This window comes from Vicugna pacos, chromosome 3, assembly GCF_048564905.1.
Source record: "Vicugna pacos chromosome 3, VicPac4, whole genome shotgun sequence".
NCBI lineage: Eukaryota > Metazoa > Chordata > Mammalia > Artiodactyla > Camelidae > Vicugna > Vicugna pacos.
Window position 1 is genome coordinate 5,904,372 of NC_132989.1, and position 17,305 is coordinate 5,921,676.

At 41.2% G+C, this 17,305-nt stretch overlaps 1 protein-coding gene across 5 annotated transcripts in view; it reads right to left on the reverse strand.

Moving 5' to 3' along the window:
* Window positions 1–1,697: 1,697 nt before the first annotated feature.
* The window catches only part of LOC140690923 (adhesion G protein-coupled receptor B1-like), a 124,389-nt gene continuing 108,781 nt past the window's right edge, over window positions 1,698–17,305 (reverse strand). For 4 of the 5 annotated variants that reach the window (XR_012066285.1, XR_012066282.1, XR_012066294.1 and 1 more), the window contains 2 exons: window positions 1,882–1,996; window positions 1,698–1,719 (listed from right to left, as the gene is read on the reverse strand). The gene's annotated coding sequence lies outside the window, so the exon portion shown is untranslated. Of the gene's footprint in view, window positions 1,720–1,881; window positions 1,997–14,571; window positions 17,303–17,305 lie in introns of those variants that run through there. The other variant, XR_012066293.1, reaches the window with a different exon arrangement.

The window sequence follows — 17,305 nt, forward strand, 5'->3', positions numbered from 1 at the left end:
TGAATAAGAATATATACATAACTGAATAAGAATATATATAACTGAATAAGAATATATATATAACTGAATAAGAATATATATAACTGGATAAGAATATATATATAACTGAATAAGAATATATATAACTGAATAAGAATATATATATAACTGAATAAGAATATATATAACTGAATAAGAATTTTATATATAACTGAATAAGAATATATATATAACTGAATAAGAATATATATAACTGAATTAGAATATATATATAGCTGAATAAGAATATACATACATATAACTGAATAAGAATATATATATATATAATAGAATCACTTTGCTGTACACCAGAAACTATCACAACACTGTAAATCAACTAGACTTTAATTTTAAAAAGCTGTCATCTTGATTATGCTAGGGCTCAGTGAATCTAACAGATATATTGCAAGAGTCTGTCACACAGCTTTAACCAAAAGAAGGCTCATGATTTCCTATTACTGCAATCAGAAAAACCCTGTTGACCAAATGACCTGGATGGGAACAAATGGTGCAAAATCTTTAAAGGGTCCGACTCTACTTATTGAATCACTCACCACAACCAAGTTTCTAAGACTGTCTGAGTGCCACTGAATGATCAGTGGTTAGAAAGGAAAAGGAGCTATTCTTCAAGGCAATAGATGCTGCCAGTAATATTGCCAGGAAGAGACGGATAAAAGTCAGGCTAACACGGCTGGAAAGGAGAGCACTGAAAGAAGCAGCATCTATCAAACCCCTGCTCTTCCAGAGATGTCTTATTTTTGAGATCTGTGAATTTACATGTATTAAATGTATCCATTCAATAGTCCTTAACCAAGGGTTGTATCAGAATCTCAGGGAAGTATTTCTAAATACCTGTATCCAGATGTGAGTAGACTTATTCAATCAAAATCTTCAGGGGAGAGCCAGGAGGAAAAGCAGGAGGACCAGCTGTGCTGTCACTTGCTCCCCACCTACAGCCACAGCCCCGCAGGGGAGCTACAGCAGGCTGAGCATGGGAGACCCCAAAGTGAAGGTGTACATGCAGGGCCATGTGGCCACCAGCACAAGTGAATGCCCCTGCTGGCTGTCAAACATGACCTGACCTCACTTGCCCAGATTATAGAACCTGGGATCCTGGGGTGCTCAGGGCCTGTGGCTTGCTGCCTTCCCTGCCCAGGTGCAGTCACCCAGCTCCCCCTGCTGGGTGCTGGGTTCCTTCCTCCTCCCACCCATCCCCAGGCAGGCAGCCCGCCCTTGCCATCACTTCACTCCCCGCAAGCCTTCATCTTCTGTAGGCTCTGAGCCTACCACCCACCCCCAGGCACTTCCTAATGGGAAGTTGCTCCTTCTAGGGTAGAAATGCGGCTGGGAGACAGAGCTCTGCCCTTTCTGTGGGCACTACCTCTAGCCCCTGGCCTTGGCTTTGGAGTTGTTTCCATGATAACAGGGCCTGATGTATTCAGTATACATTCTACTATAAATAAAACACCTGTAGCTAGAAAAACCCCTGTATTTCAAATATCTTGTAAATAGTCAGTTGAGCTATACCTTGTTTATTGCCTCGATGTTTGCATTACAGCGGAGCAGCTCTGCTGCAATTGATGTTTCTTCAGCCAAGACAGCATAATGCAGAGCAGTGTTTTGACAGTTGTCTTCAAGATTCGGGTCAGCACCCTGTTTCAGCAGGATAATGACACACATTTCTTTCCGGCATTGTACAGCCTGTTGGTATCATGCCAAGAAACAGACTGTAAGTGCTAGGCATTCCAAGTTAACATTCCTCAAGTTCCAGCACTTTGTTACATTTAAAACAGATAAATTCATTTTTATTCTAAGTAAGTAACTCGAATCCATCTCACATGGACACGGTTGGCTGCTACACACCTTGATGAGAGCTGTCTTGCTTTCCTCATCACGAGCATTCAGGTCACACTTCCACTGGACAAGGAGAGCCACCACTGCTGACTGGCCGCTGGCGCAGGCTAAGTGTAGGGCAGTCCTGTGAACATGAGAGGACTTTTTAGGAAATTAGAGTGTACTAGTTCAAAGATACAGTTACTCGTGTAATTGTAAACATTCAACAGCATGCTATTCCTACCCCTTTAAAACTAACATTTAGTCTTCTTATCTTAGTTCTTTCTATGGGGAAAGAACAATATTTATTAGCTCTTATTACTCACCACGTTAATGGAAGAACTACCTGTTTGAATAGAAAGGGCATGCCATTGAGATTCAGCTCAACTTGGGTCTGACTTCTACTTTAACACTCTTCCTTATTAGCTCTCACTTAGCCTGTCTGTGTTTCAATTTCCTCATCAACAAAATGGGCAAGAAGTAGAAGTTATCTTACAGGATGCCACTGCGATGCTTAAATGAAAAGCTATGCAAAGTGTCTGGCAGTTGAATAGCCCAGTAATTGTTAGATAATATTATAATTGTTACCATTACTATTTTACCAAGACAACATTTCAATTAAGTAAAATAACAGTTTATCTACTTTGCTGCTGCAAGGATGAGAGAGAACACTGTACTTCAATGATTCTAACATGCTCATTGTCTCACACTTCAACATCTCTGACATGGGAAGGCAATTTAAAATCCGTGTCTTACAACCACAGTTGGCAGCTCCTCCCAGGCCCACCCCGCCCCGCCCCGCCCCAAAGCTGTTACCTGTTCTTCCTGTCTCTGCTGTCTACATTTTTCTTCCGTGACAGCAACTCCTGCACTGTCTGCGTGTCACCTAAATATGCGGCTTTGTGGAAGTCCTTTAGCTCACACCTATGGACATGATATCCAGGCACAGGCGTCTCACGATTCCTGCGCTCTCTCTGATGGATGCTGAAGTCCACCCAGCTCACGAACTGAGCGAGTCTCTTCTTCATCTGGCTTATCGCCTTCCGACACCACTCACTTCCCTCCTGGTCTCTTGCCACCTCCCAATCTCAGCGCTGGCGCTGCAGAAGAGCCACAGAGGTCTCGCTGCCACACCTTGGCTGTGAAGCTCAGCGGCTCGGAATGTTTGGTCCGGAACACTCGTAGCCTAGCAACAGCACTGACCCTCAACTGTCCCTCCAGAGCCAGTGTCCCTGTGAGTGTGCACAGAGGCCCAGAGGCCCAGGGTGCCCGGTGCACACGTGGGAGCCTAAGGCAATTCAAATCTCTGCAATTGCTTGTGGGCCATTTTGGATTCCCTTCAAAGGTTGGCGCTAGGTGGCTCAGTGGTCTGGGACATTTCCAGAAGTGAGGCTTGCCCCTGAGAAAGCCTGTTTGTATGCAACTGCGGTTAGAGTGAGGTGGAACCACAGGATGCTGAAGGCCTTGTTTCCCAGAGAGCTCCCCACCAAAACTCTCTGTATCTCCTTATCCCTCAGTGTATTCCTTTCCCCATCCCTCTGGGCTCCAGCCAGTCTCCAGGGAATTTAGTAGATGCAAAGAGCAGAAAGCTGTTTTCATGCTTTCAGAGATTGTGGCAATATGTATCATTAAGTACAAACTTGAGAAACCAACACACGCTCTCCAGGTGAAATAAAAATGTGTTTCCGCATGTCTGCTGGCCCTGCTCTGTGGCTCAGCCTTACGTTTACACGCTTTCTTCACTGTATTTTTTTTTTTTTGCTTTTATTTCCACCAATTAAACCTTGAGTCAATCTGAGATTTATGTGGGAGCATGGTATAACATTTGAGAACTTTTTAACCACGTGACTATGAAGACACCACGTCAGTTACTCATCGAGGCCAGGCTGCTGGCTGACCACCTGCAGGAGGGGGGGCGGCAGGGCAGGCCTCTTCTTCCTGCCCACCGCCATCCTTCCTCCCTCCGCTGGCTAATTACGGCTTCTGGCCCTGCCAGGATCAAAACTGCAGGGGGCGACAGAGTTCCTAAGTGGCTGACACTCCTGGGAGCTGGTCTTGAGTGGACTGGACCTGGCAAGTGTTTTGAAGCTGACTCTCTCAGGGGCATTTCTGGGCCCCCACCTGCAACTGCCCTGACCTAAGGGAACGTGGTGTTACCAACTTCCCCATTTAAACTATCTTTTCTATCAGCATACACTGTTACTGCCCTCCTCTTATAAAAAAAGATGCGTTCACCCTCCAGCTGCGGCCCCATCTCTCTGCTCCCCAGCACACACGCCTCCTGCCCCTGCAAAGGAGCTGTTCCCATCCGCTTCCTCTGATTCCTCTCATTTTCCTTCCAAGCAAGCGTGTCCACTGACTGCAACTGCTCACGACAGGGTCCCCCGCCACCCACCAGGCGCTGACTCCCCGGGCAGCTCTCAGCCCTCCCCTCGCACGGCCCGGCAGCCACGCTTCCCCCTGCTGCTCCCCCCGACTTCCTCAAGCCCTTTCCTCATGGGGCTTCCCGGCCCTCAGGCTGCTCTGGTTTCCTCCCACGGCCCTGGCCGCTCTTCTCAATCCCAGCCCCTGAGTGCTGGCACACAGCACCCCTGAGGCTCAGCCTGCTGGCCTCTGCTACTGTCTGCTGCCGCCCGCATCAGCCTTAGGGCTCTATGTGTTCTCTACACGTTGGTAACTTCCAAACTGCCATTTCCAACCCAGACCTCCCTCCTGTATTCCAGACTCAAATGCCCATTGCCTCTCAACGTCATCTATGGAAGTCTAATAGGACCTCTCCTGGGCCTGCCAGCACCTGTCCTGCCCTCTCCTGAGCCTGCTCCCTCCTGCGCCTGCAAACTCCTGGGCCTGCACACTCCTCGGCCTGCCCTCTCCTGGGCCTTCACAATCCTGGGCCTGCCCTCTCCTTGGCCTAATCACTCCTGAGCTGGCACACTACTGTGTCTGCACACTCCTGGGCCTGCTCACTCCTGTGTCTATACGCTCCAGGGCCTGCACACTCCTGGGCCTGCACACTCCAGGTCCTCCACACTCCTCTGCCTGCTCCCTCCTATCTCTGCACACTTCTTGGCCTGCACACTCCTGGGCCTGCCCTCTCCTGGGCCTGCACACTCCTGGGCCTGCACACCCCTGGGCCTGCCCTCTCCTGGGCCTGCACACTCCTGGGCCTGCCCTCTCCTGGGCCTGCATACTCCTGGGCCTGCACACTCCTGGGCCTGCCCTCTACTGTTCCTGCCCTACTCTTGGTATACATTGCTCACTACTCTCAAAACCCTGAAAAGTTTCTCTTTAAATTATGGATTATTTTCCTAGTACTTTGACTCCTTTCTTGATAGTGACCCTGTAAAATCTAACATTTTAAAAGGTTTTTCACACTTCTTAGATTTTCCATCCTATTTAATAACACTGCAGCACATCCCAGTCTTTTGAAAATTATATTTATTTTGCCCTCCTATTCTTCTGTACATTGTGCTGATATTCTAGTGTTGTAGGTAGATTCCCCTTTATTTACTGGTAAAGGCGTAGGTCCTTGTGTTGTCACTACAGCTCTGACAATTGAAATGAGTCAGCTTATGTACACGCTGTGCTGTGCATCATGCTTTAGGGAAAAGATATCTATTCATGGGCCATTTATGCTGCTCCCAAGTCTTTCCAGGTGATCTGCATTCATCTAATCACTGAACTAGGTTCCTGCCTGCCTATTTGTTCCATGTTCTGGTACTCTGGCTCACCAGCAACGTTTTAAGCCAGATTGTGTATACAATTTTCTTTACGTTACCAAGCTTGGGATTCTCACTTAACCCTTGATTTATATGTCTTCAAGCTTTGGCTCACACCCAGATCCAGGCAAGCCAGTCTTCTTGCATAGACTTGGTTCCAAAGACCAATCAAGTAAGGCATTTTTTGATATTGACTGAACACCAGAAAAGTGATATTTATCTATCGTAAATGAAGGCCACAAAATATGTACACTTGCTTTACTATTTACAAATATGAGGCCCTTAAAGGAGTTCTGTAATATGTCTGATAAGGAGTCAGTTGCTAATCTCGTGGTTTGCTGCACAGAATGAATTGTTTTGCTCGTTGCTTTTAAGATTTTCTCCTTGTCTTTTTAACTGTCTGTGCTGTCTAGTTGTGAATCTCTTATGTTTGTTCTCTGTAATGTTTGTTGAACTTAGGTGTGCAGATGAATGTTTTCTTTGAATTTTAAAAAGTTTTCAGGCATTTTGCCGTCTAAATTTTTTTGTATGTTTCTCTCTTCTGGTCTGCCAGTTTTGTGCGTGTTGCCGCGCGTACTGGTGTACCACAGTTCTATGAGAAACTATCTTAATTTTTCACTGTCTGTCAGATTGGAGAATCGCTTTTGCCCTGTTTTCAACTTTACTAATTGTTCCTTCTGCCACCTCTAGTGTGTTGTTGAGCCCCAACAGTGAGTTTTAATTTTAGTTATTGAATGTTTCAATTTTAAAATCTTCATTTCTTTTCCCTTAATGTAAGTTTTATCTCTTGCTGTTATCATTGATTTCTTGAATCAGTGTCATCATACTTTCCTTTAAATCTTAAACATAGTTTTCTTTGAATATATTTATAATACTTTGTAATATACTAGTACTATAGTACTTGTATTCTGAGAACATATTTATAACAGAAGCTTTGATTTTCTTCTAAATCCAATAGCTGAGCTCCCTCAAGACAGCTTCTCAAAAACAAATGTTTACTAAAAGTGGTATTAAAAAAAGATGACTAAATGAGCATAAAGTTATCAATGTGAAGGATTGAGATACAGAAGTAGTGTGTTTGTGGAAAACTTTCTTTTTGATACCAGTTAAGGAATTTTCTCAGCACATTTTGTGTATTCACTCTTGTGTGTGTGTGTACCATTAAGAGAAAGAATTAGTGGAAATAGAAAATAATCTCCTGTAATCTTCAATCTTCTTCACAAAACTGTTCCTATGACATCCTTTACTCTTTTGCTAATAATGCTATGTTCAAACACGATACTAATTTATATATATCCACAGTTTCAGATACCTTAGTTTGGATCAAGCAAATAAGAAAAAAAGGTACGAACTGAAAATAAGATACAAGCTGGAAAAGTATAAAATGTATAATGTGTAGATATATGAAATCTTTATCTATTACAAATAATTAAGTATAAGCATGTTTTTTTAATTTACTTAATGTGACACCATCTGCATAATTCAGCAAGTCATCACTTTTCCACAGCACTTTATTACATGTCGATGAGAAGCTTTGCATTGTATCCTCTAGGCCAATGTATACCTTCAAGCACAAAAATTACGAAGTCTATTCTTAGAATCATTTCTCCCCACCAAGGCCAAAGCTTTCATTTGTACCTCAGTGCATCTATTCTTTAGGATAAGTACTCTTCTATGAATTTATTCATCAATTAACTTCTGATGGGTTAGCCCTATAATTTTTTTCCACTGAATCCAAGCAATAAATACATTCAAATTAAAACATTCTACCACTTAAGTCTTACTATATTTTAATATTTAACAATGTTTCTTTAACCTCAATTTATAGGTTAATACTATTACTGTGTATTATCTGAATTTAAAACTGAACATTTTTGATGTATCCTTTACCAATATCTGTAAACTGAGCTACAAGTGTAGGGAGGATGGGATAAGTTTATGAGCACTGTAGAACTCAATGGCTATGAGTATTTACTATGTTTGTATGTTATATTTAATTTGAATATATTAACATTCTGCATAATTCTTTCCAAGATTTATTTTTATCAACGTGTGTGTGTGTGTGTGTGTATGTATACATATATGTGTATGTGTACGTGTGCTTATGCTTATAGACAGAGATTTATACTCATGGAACTAAGAATAAGCAGGCTTATATATAGGCCTGTACTTCTGAATTTCATCTGACTTGTGTCATTAACATTTCACTGACCACTAACTACTAACCAAAATTTGATTCTTAGTATGTGTTTCATATACGCAACACTTAAGTCAAACATTTCTATATTATTGACTATTAGTTTAAATAACACTCTGAAGAACATCTCTGAAAACAAACCTGAGCTTGCACGTCTTGATTATTTCTAGCATTACTTCTAGGGAAATGTCTTGACTGGGTGGTTGAAATGAATTGTTTGTGAGCTAAATAAAGGTTTAAGCTAGAATTATTAAAAATAAATTCTAATACATAATTCAAATTTGGTCAGGTAATATTTTATACTATACTACCAGAAAAATATTATGTAAGGATTTTTTATCCTCTCCTGATTTTCCAAGATGTTTGGTTTTTACATAATAAAGTGTAAAGACTAAAGCAATATATTTTTTAGATAAAAATAAAAACAGTACAACTCCACACTCTTTACACTTGTACTAACTCTCGCTTTCTCAGATTAATTCTGTATTCTCAATAAAAGTATGATCATAAGAGATAACAAGTAAAAAATTAAATCTCAGATTATTAATATTGCTTTTCAAAAAGGCATTTAAAACTGTCTGCTGTTTGCATTTATATTAGGAAACATCCTTTTCAAATGTCAGTGAGCATACTCTCCAAATGCATTTACTTAAGCATTCTTATTAATAGTCCTGGTATTATTTTAATAAGAAATATCTAATCAAGATATCTTATATTTAATCTAAATATTGTAGATAAATCACAATATATTAATCATTTACATGCAATCAGAACATTAGCATTTTTAAAGCTACATAACTGTTGATTTATTGAGATACATCAGCCACCAAAAGTAGCAAGTAATGAGAACAAATAATTTATGCTGGGTAAATTCTAATCATATTTCTTTAAAAAATTGTGTAGGAAAATGAACATGTACAACTATGATGAACTAATTCCTTCAACTAGAACAGTCCTGGATGTACTTAAAATATTGAGATTTGATTTAAAATAATATTTATAGTCTTTCTTCCAAAAAATACATTTTAACTATTTTGGTCTCATTGCCAAGGGGATAGAAAATGAACTCATAAAATGAGATCATTGTAATGATTTTATTTTCCTATTAAAATGGCAAGACACAGATTGAGTTGAACAGATACCATGAGAGAGTATATTCTTTTTGACTATAAAAAATATTTTTGAGGTCTTTTTTTCTTGGTAGTGGGATGTCACTTTGCAGGAGCAATATTTAACTACAGATGTATATAGATACAGATACAAATACAGATATACATATGTGTATTCTATTTGCAGAGAATTATCATTAAAAGGTAATTATGATAAGTATCTGTACCATTTATGAAATGAAAAAGTGATTTAAAAACAGCAAAGTTGACTGAAGGGAAATTATCTTGCAATTTATGACAGCATCTAATTTAAATCCCTACTTTCTGACTTAAATCAACATTGCGACTTTTAATTAAATTGACACTAAATAATAAATTCTTCAGCATAGTGAGATAAGTGGATTCAAACTTTATTTCCTAGAAAGTATACATTATTCACTTGAATATATCTGTGAAAAAAATTTTAATGTGATTATTTGGAAACAAAACCAAAGTGCGTATGACTCATCAAAACATGTCAATTTTTAAAATCGTAATTACCACATGAAATGGTTAAGGGTAGAATTTAAATACATGGATTCTTTTTTTCTCACTTTTAAAACATTCTCTGATTTAGAAGATGGGGTAGAAGGAAAAAGAATTTTGTGAAAAAAATTACAGTGCATACACGTATTGAAAGGTAGTATGTGTAATGAAGCTGCGATATATCTTCTTCAACGGGAACACGAGAGGAAAGGAGAAAGGAGGAGACGGGGATCGGGTACAAGACAACGCGACGGCGGCGGGAGAGCGAGCTCCGGGAGCAAGGGCGGGGAGGGGGGGCGTGTGCGGGGGCGAACCGAGGGGTGACCGGGACTTCGGGCTAAAGCTCGGTGGTTCCCATCGCCCCTTCCCGCGGCCGAGCCTTGAGAGCCACGGTGAGCTCGGGCGTCTCCAGAGCCGCCGCCCCTACCGTCTATCCAGGCCCCGCCCCCTCCCGCGGCATCCCGGAGCGGCCGCCCGGCTCCGCGCCCTCCCCGCGGCTCTGCGGGAGCCGCCCGGCCCCGCGCCCTCCCCGCGGCTTCCCGGAGCGGCCGCCCGGCCCCGCGCCCTCCCCTCGGCACCCCGGAGCGGCCGCCCGGCCCCACGCCCTCCCCTCGGCACCCCGGAGCGGCCGCCCGGCCCCGCGCCCTCCCCGCGGCCCTGCGGGAGCCACCCGGCCCCGCCCCCTCCCGCGGTTTCCCGCAGCGGCCGCCTAGGCGAGCTGGTGGAAGGCATCCTCCAGGTGGGCAACTATCTGAGTGAACTCTCAGCCTGCTGACCCCAGGGTGGGCAGGGCGAGTATCTCTTCCAAAGGCTCATCCTCGAGCAGGACTGGAGCCTCGGGAGCTCCGGGGCCTTTGAGGGGCGCCTCTGCGTTTCCCGGGTGTCAGGGCTTCTGCTTGAGCCTTTCTGCCTGCAGCCACCAGGCAGCTTGTAACCACCCTGGAGCCCCGGCCCAAATGGAAACAATAAAGCTTCTGCAGCAAAGTTAAAGAAAGCAAAATAAACAAAAAGGCTTTAGAAAGGGCCCATTTATCTTTCAAAAAAAAGTTTTATTCTCCCCTAGAATTCCCACATCCCCCCATTCCCTTCCCCTATTAAGGTGGTATATAAGCTCTCAAATCTCACCCCTTCTGGGGAGGTACTTTTCTTTTTTTCCTATGAAACTCCTTGTGTATGCAATATTAAAAATAATAAAGTTGTGAATCTATTCTCCTGTTAATTTGCTTTGTTGCTTATTTCATAGTCAGCTTTTGAACTGAAGTGTAGCAGGATGTGCCACTCCCAGATGTATGATTTGGGCATAAGAATTCTTTTGAGCTGAGGATAAAAGAAGAGCTCCCACCTTCCCCTATTTGCTTAAAAGCAGGACATACATTTTAACAGCCATTCCTTCTCCCATTTCTACCAAAAAGGACAAAAGTTAATCACACCATTAGACACCCCATTTTCCCATAAGGGGAAAAAGATTTTTCCTCTATCTTCCTGGGCTCTACAGGGGAGGACAAATAATTTTCTTTCTACCCTTCTGAGTTTTGGAACCAGAGGAATCTGCATAAGAAACTTAACTAAACAACCTTTATTTCAACCCCTGGAGGCCTGAACCTTCTTTCTGCTGTCCTGTCATTTCTCCACAAATTTATTCTTTGTTGAAGATGCTGTATAAGCTGGAATTCTAAATTGTCTCTTTGAATTACTCATTTTCCTTGGGTATCTCCCATATATACATGAGGTGTACATGTTAATAAACTTCTGCTTGTTTTTCTCTTGGAAACCTGTCTTTATTACAGTGGTCTCAGCCAAAAACTGACTTATGGAATTTGGCAGGCATGCCTTGTTATAGTATTCTATAGTATTCCTATCTGGGTTTCTTGAAATCCTGCTCTTGTCTGCTTTCAAAACATAAAAAGACAGCTAAAATAATGCTTCCTAAGCAAAATCTTTCAAAGACTTATGTGTGATACTCTTATGAATACTCAGGCAAGAGACATCTCTTGTGAAATGAAATTAGGAAAACAATTCCATACAATAGTATCAAAAGGAATAGTACTTAGGAATAAATTTAACAAAGTGAGGGCAAAACGTATACCCTAAACTTAAGATTCTGATAAATTTCTGAAAGAAATTAAAGATCTAAATAAGTGGAAAGCATGTTGAGAAAATTCAACATTGTTAAGATGGCAATATTTACTTTAAACTCTGTCAAAATCTGAAAGGCCTTTTTTGAAGAAATGAATAACTGACCCCCAAATCTGTCTGGAATTTAAAAGGACACAGAAGAACCAAAGCAGATTTGGAAGAAGAACAAAGTAAGAAGATTCATATTCCTCATTTTCTGAACTTCCTACAAAGCAACAGTAATCAAGACAGTGTGGGGCTGGCATAAAGATAGATACATAGATCACTGAAACAGAAATAAACCCATGCATCTAAGGTTAACTGATTTTGAGATGATTACAAGACAATTCAGTCAGAGGAGGGTCTATTCAAAAATGGCACTGGGACAAGTGGGTGGCCACATGCAAACCAATGAGGTTAGATCCTTAGCTAACATCATATGCAAAGTTAATATGAAATAGATCCATAATCTAAATGTAAGTGTTAAAAGTATAGAACTATTAGAAGAAAACATAGGGATGTACCTTCACGACGTCGGATTTGACAGTTGATTCTTAGATATGACACCAAACACACAAGCAACAAGAGCAAATAATAAGTAAATTGAACTCCATCAAAATTCAGACTTTTTATGCGCCACAGAATGTAGTTAATAAAGCGAAAAGACAAATCCCAGAATGGGATAAAATATTAGCAAATCGAGTATGTCATAACGGGCTTTTATCTAGAATGTGTAATGAAATCTTGTAACTCAAAAAAGACAAATAACCCAATAAAAATGATATTCCATTTATTCAAAGAAGATATACAAATGACCAGTAAGTACAAGAAAAGGTACTTGGCATACTTATATAACAGGAAACACAAATTAAAACCATAATAAGATACTATTTCACACCTATGATGATAATTATAATCCAAAAGTCAGGTCACAAGTGTTGACAAGCATATGGAGAAATTGGAACCCTCTTATACTGCTGCTGAGAATGTAAAATGGTGCAGCCACTTTGGAAAACTCTTTGGCAGTTTTTAAAGTTGTTGAACATAGAGTTACCATATGACCGAGCAATTCCACTAGACGCATATGCAAAAGAGATGAAAACATATGTCCACACAAAAATTTGTACATGAATGTTTATAGTAGCATAATAGCCAGAATTTGGAAACACCCCAAATGTCCATCAACCGATAAATGGATTTTAAAATGTGGTATAGTCATATAATGGAATACTATACAGCAATAAACAGGAGTGAAATATGAAGTTTGACATGTTACAACACAGATGAACCTCAAAATCACTCTGCTAAGTGAAAGATAGTCACAGTACATCACATATACTGTGATTCTACTGTACATGAAATGTCCAAAATAGGCAAATTGATAGAGACAAAAAGTAGATTAGCCATTGTTTAGTGCTAGGCTGGATGGAGTGAAAGGGAATCAGGCAAGTTATTTAATCTGAAAGTTATTTAACCTGAGAAATGGGTGTAATAAAAGTACCCATGTCATAGGTTTATTAAAGAGATTAAGTGAGATATGAAATAAGTTCATGTTAGATTTCATACTCTCATAATTATTACTGTTATTAGCTGACAACCCAGTGTTATCAACCTACTACAAGTTCATTTCTCGTATGCATTGCTCCTGAAACAGATGTGGTACAAACAGGTCCCAGATTCAAAGAACTGCTGAATTTCGTGGTGCAGAACACAAGCACATGAGAGTAGGTGAGGAAAGACAAGAGCTGGAATAAATAAGAAAGGTTGTCTAATGCGTGTGAGAAGACCCAAGCTGGAGGAGGAGAAAGTGAATCTCAGGACAGAATGGCAAACTGAGAGGTAGGGATGCAAAGGAAGATATCACTAGTGGACTAGTGAAGACATTGGGCAGGATGAAGATGCTGGAAAGAACATCTTTGAACAGGTAGGACTGAGCTCTGCTACACATGATAGGCTAAGATGTTTAGATACGCGGGGTATTAGTGGAATTTTTATTTTAACTTTGTAAATTGTGGTTTTCTTAGAGAAATAGGATTAGTTGCATATTGCCACCATTGGGTAACAGTTCTTATATTTGAGAGTTGTGTCAAATAACCACTTAGCCAAGTAGCGGTAATGCTTAGCTCTGTCCCCAGTGGGCTTTTAACCAAGAAGCAAAATGCCCACCTTAGAAAGAAGGGTCAAAGGAAAACTGCACCAGATGAACAGCTAAGGAAGACCTGACTCAGGACTTTTGCAATAGAGATTCAAGCTATTGCAGTAGAAGAGAGAAACTGAATTCCGCTCTTCCAGAACAAACGGTGAGAGGGTTTTTAAGTGCTATGGTGAACTAGCGGGAAAGCGCTGAGGGCTGCTGGTGGGGAGCTGGCCTGGGTGACCAGGCTGCTGCAGTTACTAAGTCACTCTTGCTGCAGTTAGGCCCCAGCTCTCCCAGAGACCAGGGGCTCCCTTCCTTAATGGTTACATTTCAGAGGGCCAGTCCCAGGGCCCTGAGAAAGACACTCCAGGATTATAGAAGATTTGCATCTCAAAAGAGCAGAGAAAGAATGTGCAATTCCAAATTTTCTGAAGTATATGCTCTAAGAAATAAGAGGTCAAGGGCCTGTAGTCAGGAGAAATCTTTCTAAAGGTTAGTCCAGCTGAGGGGAATATTAAGGCTCATCTTGGTCAAAGGACACATATTTTAGAAATTCTGTCATATGGAAACAGCCCTTGAATGCTGGTAACACTTTGGAAATAAATATGCATTTATACAATTAATTATTTTTAAACCAAAAATGTTCTGGGTACAATTATATGCATTATAAACCAAAGGGAGATTGTTCCTTCATTTTGTTTTCCTTTGGATCTTTTCCCTGTCAAAAAAGAACTATGCCTTGAGGCTTTCCTTCTTCAGGCAATATTTTAATGTAGAATTGAGCTTTATGAGCTGTGACAAGTCCCATTTAATTTCCACCTTCACTTAAGAAACTAAGTGGACTTTGAGGCTGCCTTTGTGCTGGCGATTAGGGCAAGTGAATGTGAATCTCAGTGTGTTTAAGTGGTAGCACATGTATTACTTTCTCAAATTCATCTTTATTCAAAAATGCAACATCCTACAACAGAGCATACTGAAAATCCAGAGCCTTGTGGATGACCCAGACAATCATAGCAGTAGTAGCTAAACTTCGTATTTCTATGGTGCTCTATAATTTTTAATCACTTCCTCATACGTAATCTTATTTTGTCTTCCCAGTAAGCACTGCGGTAGGGTTTACTACAGGCTTTTACAGTTGTCGTCCTGGAAATGGCGAGACTTGACTTTGAGGCTTTGGGCTCCTAGCTTAATATCTAGTTAGACACCGAATACTTTCTTCAGATCTTGGTACTTAATTAGCATGAACTTCAAAATCATTATGCTCTTCTCTTTTTAAGTGTTCCCTTACTTAAACCATTTTCACCTACATAAATCCACATGCAGACCCGAATGAGTTCCAGAGCCACTGCAGGGGGACCCCAACGCCAGCTGTTTCCCAGGGTGACAGGGAACCAGATCACTGTTATCAAGTCCAAACTTGTTCTGCTCACTGCAGGACAGGCCAATAAATCAGGAGATGAAGTATTGGGGCAAGGAACAGTGACTTTATTAGGAGAGTCGGCAGACTGAGTAGGTGGCAGACTAACGTCTTGGAGAACTACCCTTCTCAACTCAGGCTTCAGGCTCCTTTTCTACTAAAAAGGAGAGGGAGTGTGCTTGGTTGCCACAAACTTCTTGCTGCAGGAATTCTTTGTTTTTGGAATCCTTTGCAGCTGTCCCTGTGGGTCAGGTTACGGTGCCCCTGTAAAACCTCCAACAAAACAAAGGTTATTCCCTATTCTGCAACTTGTTATCTTTACAGGAGTGCAGAAGTGTTCATATCCTTAAAGGTCAGAGCCCTGAGAATAGGCTGCCCTGTATACTTCAGGCTAAAGGCAACATTGTTTTACAAAAGCTGCAGAGCTAGTGAGACTAAGCCTAGAAAACAGGGCACAGGGTTAAAGGAAAAGGAACATATACAATACGAAGTCAGATTTGCTCTTTTCTATTACAACTCCAGGCTGGTGCAGGTTTGCGGACAAGGATGCTCATCTGAAGTCAGGATGCTGACCTCCAGTCCATGCCTCACATTTTAAGATCCACTCCCCTCACATTCAATGGTTTTCTCTGAAAGAAAACTTTGAGAAGGTGTTAGAAATTTTAGTTGGCTTTTAGAGATAAAGATGTGATCTGCTGTCCAGCAGAACACTGAAAGAGGGAGCCCTGTCTGCTGTATTCACCACCAGATCTCCAGGATCTAATATATTTCCTGAATGTAGTAGATGCTCAGTGAACATCTGCTGAAATTGTAATAAAGAACAAATCTGACTTTATATTGGATCTGTTCCTTTAATTTTAACCACTGTGCCTTGCTTTCTAGGCTTAGCCTTGCCAGCTCTGCACCTTTTGGGAAACAACGTTGCCTTTAGCCTGAGATAGACAGGAGAGCCTGTTCTCCAGGCTCTGACCTTTAAGGATGTCAACACTTCTGCACTAAGGTGGAGATGGCAAGTTGCAAAATAGAGAATAACCTTTGTTTTGTTGGGGGTTTACAGGGACACCATGGCCTGAGCCACATGGAGGGCTGCAAGAATAAAGCATTCCTACAGCAAGAAGTTTGCAACAATGAACCCCACTACCTCCTTTTTTTTTTTTTTCTCTGTATAAAAGGAGCCTGTATTCTGTCCGGAGCAGGATGGTTACTCCAAGATACTAGTCTGCCATCTTCTCGGTGTTTCGGCTTTCCAAATAAAGTCACTATTCCTTGCCCCAACATCTCATCTCCTGATTTATTGACCTGTCATGCAGTAACAAAATTACTCAGTTTTGGGAAAAGACCTAGTAAGGAACACTGTGTCTTGTAATGTCTTAGGGAGAACTGGTCACAGAGCTCTTTGTGGGACTTACATTAAAATTAGTGAATGATCTGGAAACCAATGAAAATCATGACTCAAGGAAATCAATCCAGTAGTATACTCAGAGATCAGCATTTATATTTATCATTTGAAAGTGAATGTTTTATTTCCCCTTGTCTTCTACTGTGCAGTTTTTAGTTAAGGTTACACTGCTCCCTTGTTGTTGTGGAAATTAATTTGTTAATTACCATTAATTCATTCTCCATTTCAAAAGTAAAAACAATAAAAAAATAAGTCAATGGTCAATAAGCTTTCAAAAACTGGTGGCCTCTCCACTGATTACCCTTTGAGTTCAAGCGCATGTTTCTGTTGCAAATCTGATTGTATCTTGGGATCGGGTGAGCCATCACCACAACCGGAAAAGCTTGCTTTTGCTACTAAACACAGATTTTAAAATTAAGAAAAACACCTAAGCAGTTTAGATATAATTTTCAGTTTGTAGGGTTTGCTGGTCCTTTCCGCCAAGCTGATTTCGAAATGTGGGGAGTTGAGTATCAGTAAAAACACAAACTACAAACTTTACACTTTCAACAAGCAGGCCCCACCTGGTTCCTCTAAATGGCACAGACTTTATGGCAGATTTCTGAAAAGACTTGTTCAGGTTCTAATATAAATTAACAAATACACAATTTTGAAACACCCGCTATACAAAAAAGTATGCCTCTACTTTGTATGGTTCTACTCTCTGGGACACAGATGCTCATCCCCTTCAGAGAGGCTATGTCCCTCCCCTCCTCCCACATCCCAGATGGCAGCGCGCATGGATTCCCCACTGGAGCATCGGGCAGGAGACACCACTACAGGCGGACTCAGTCCTG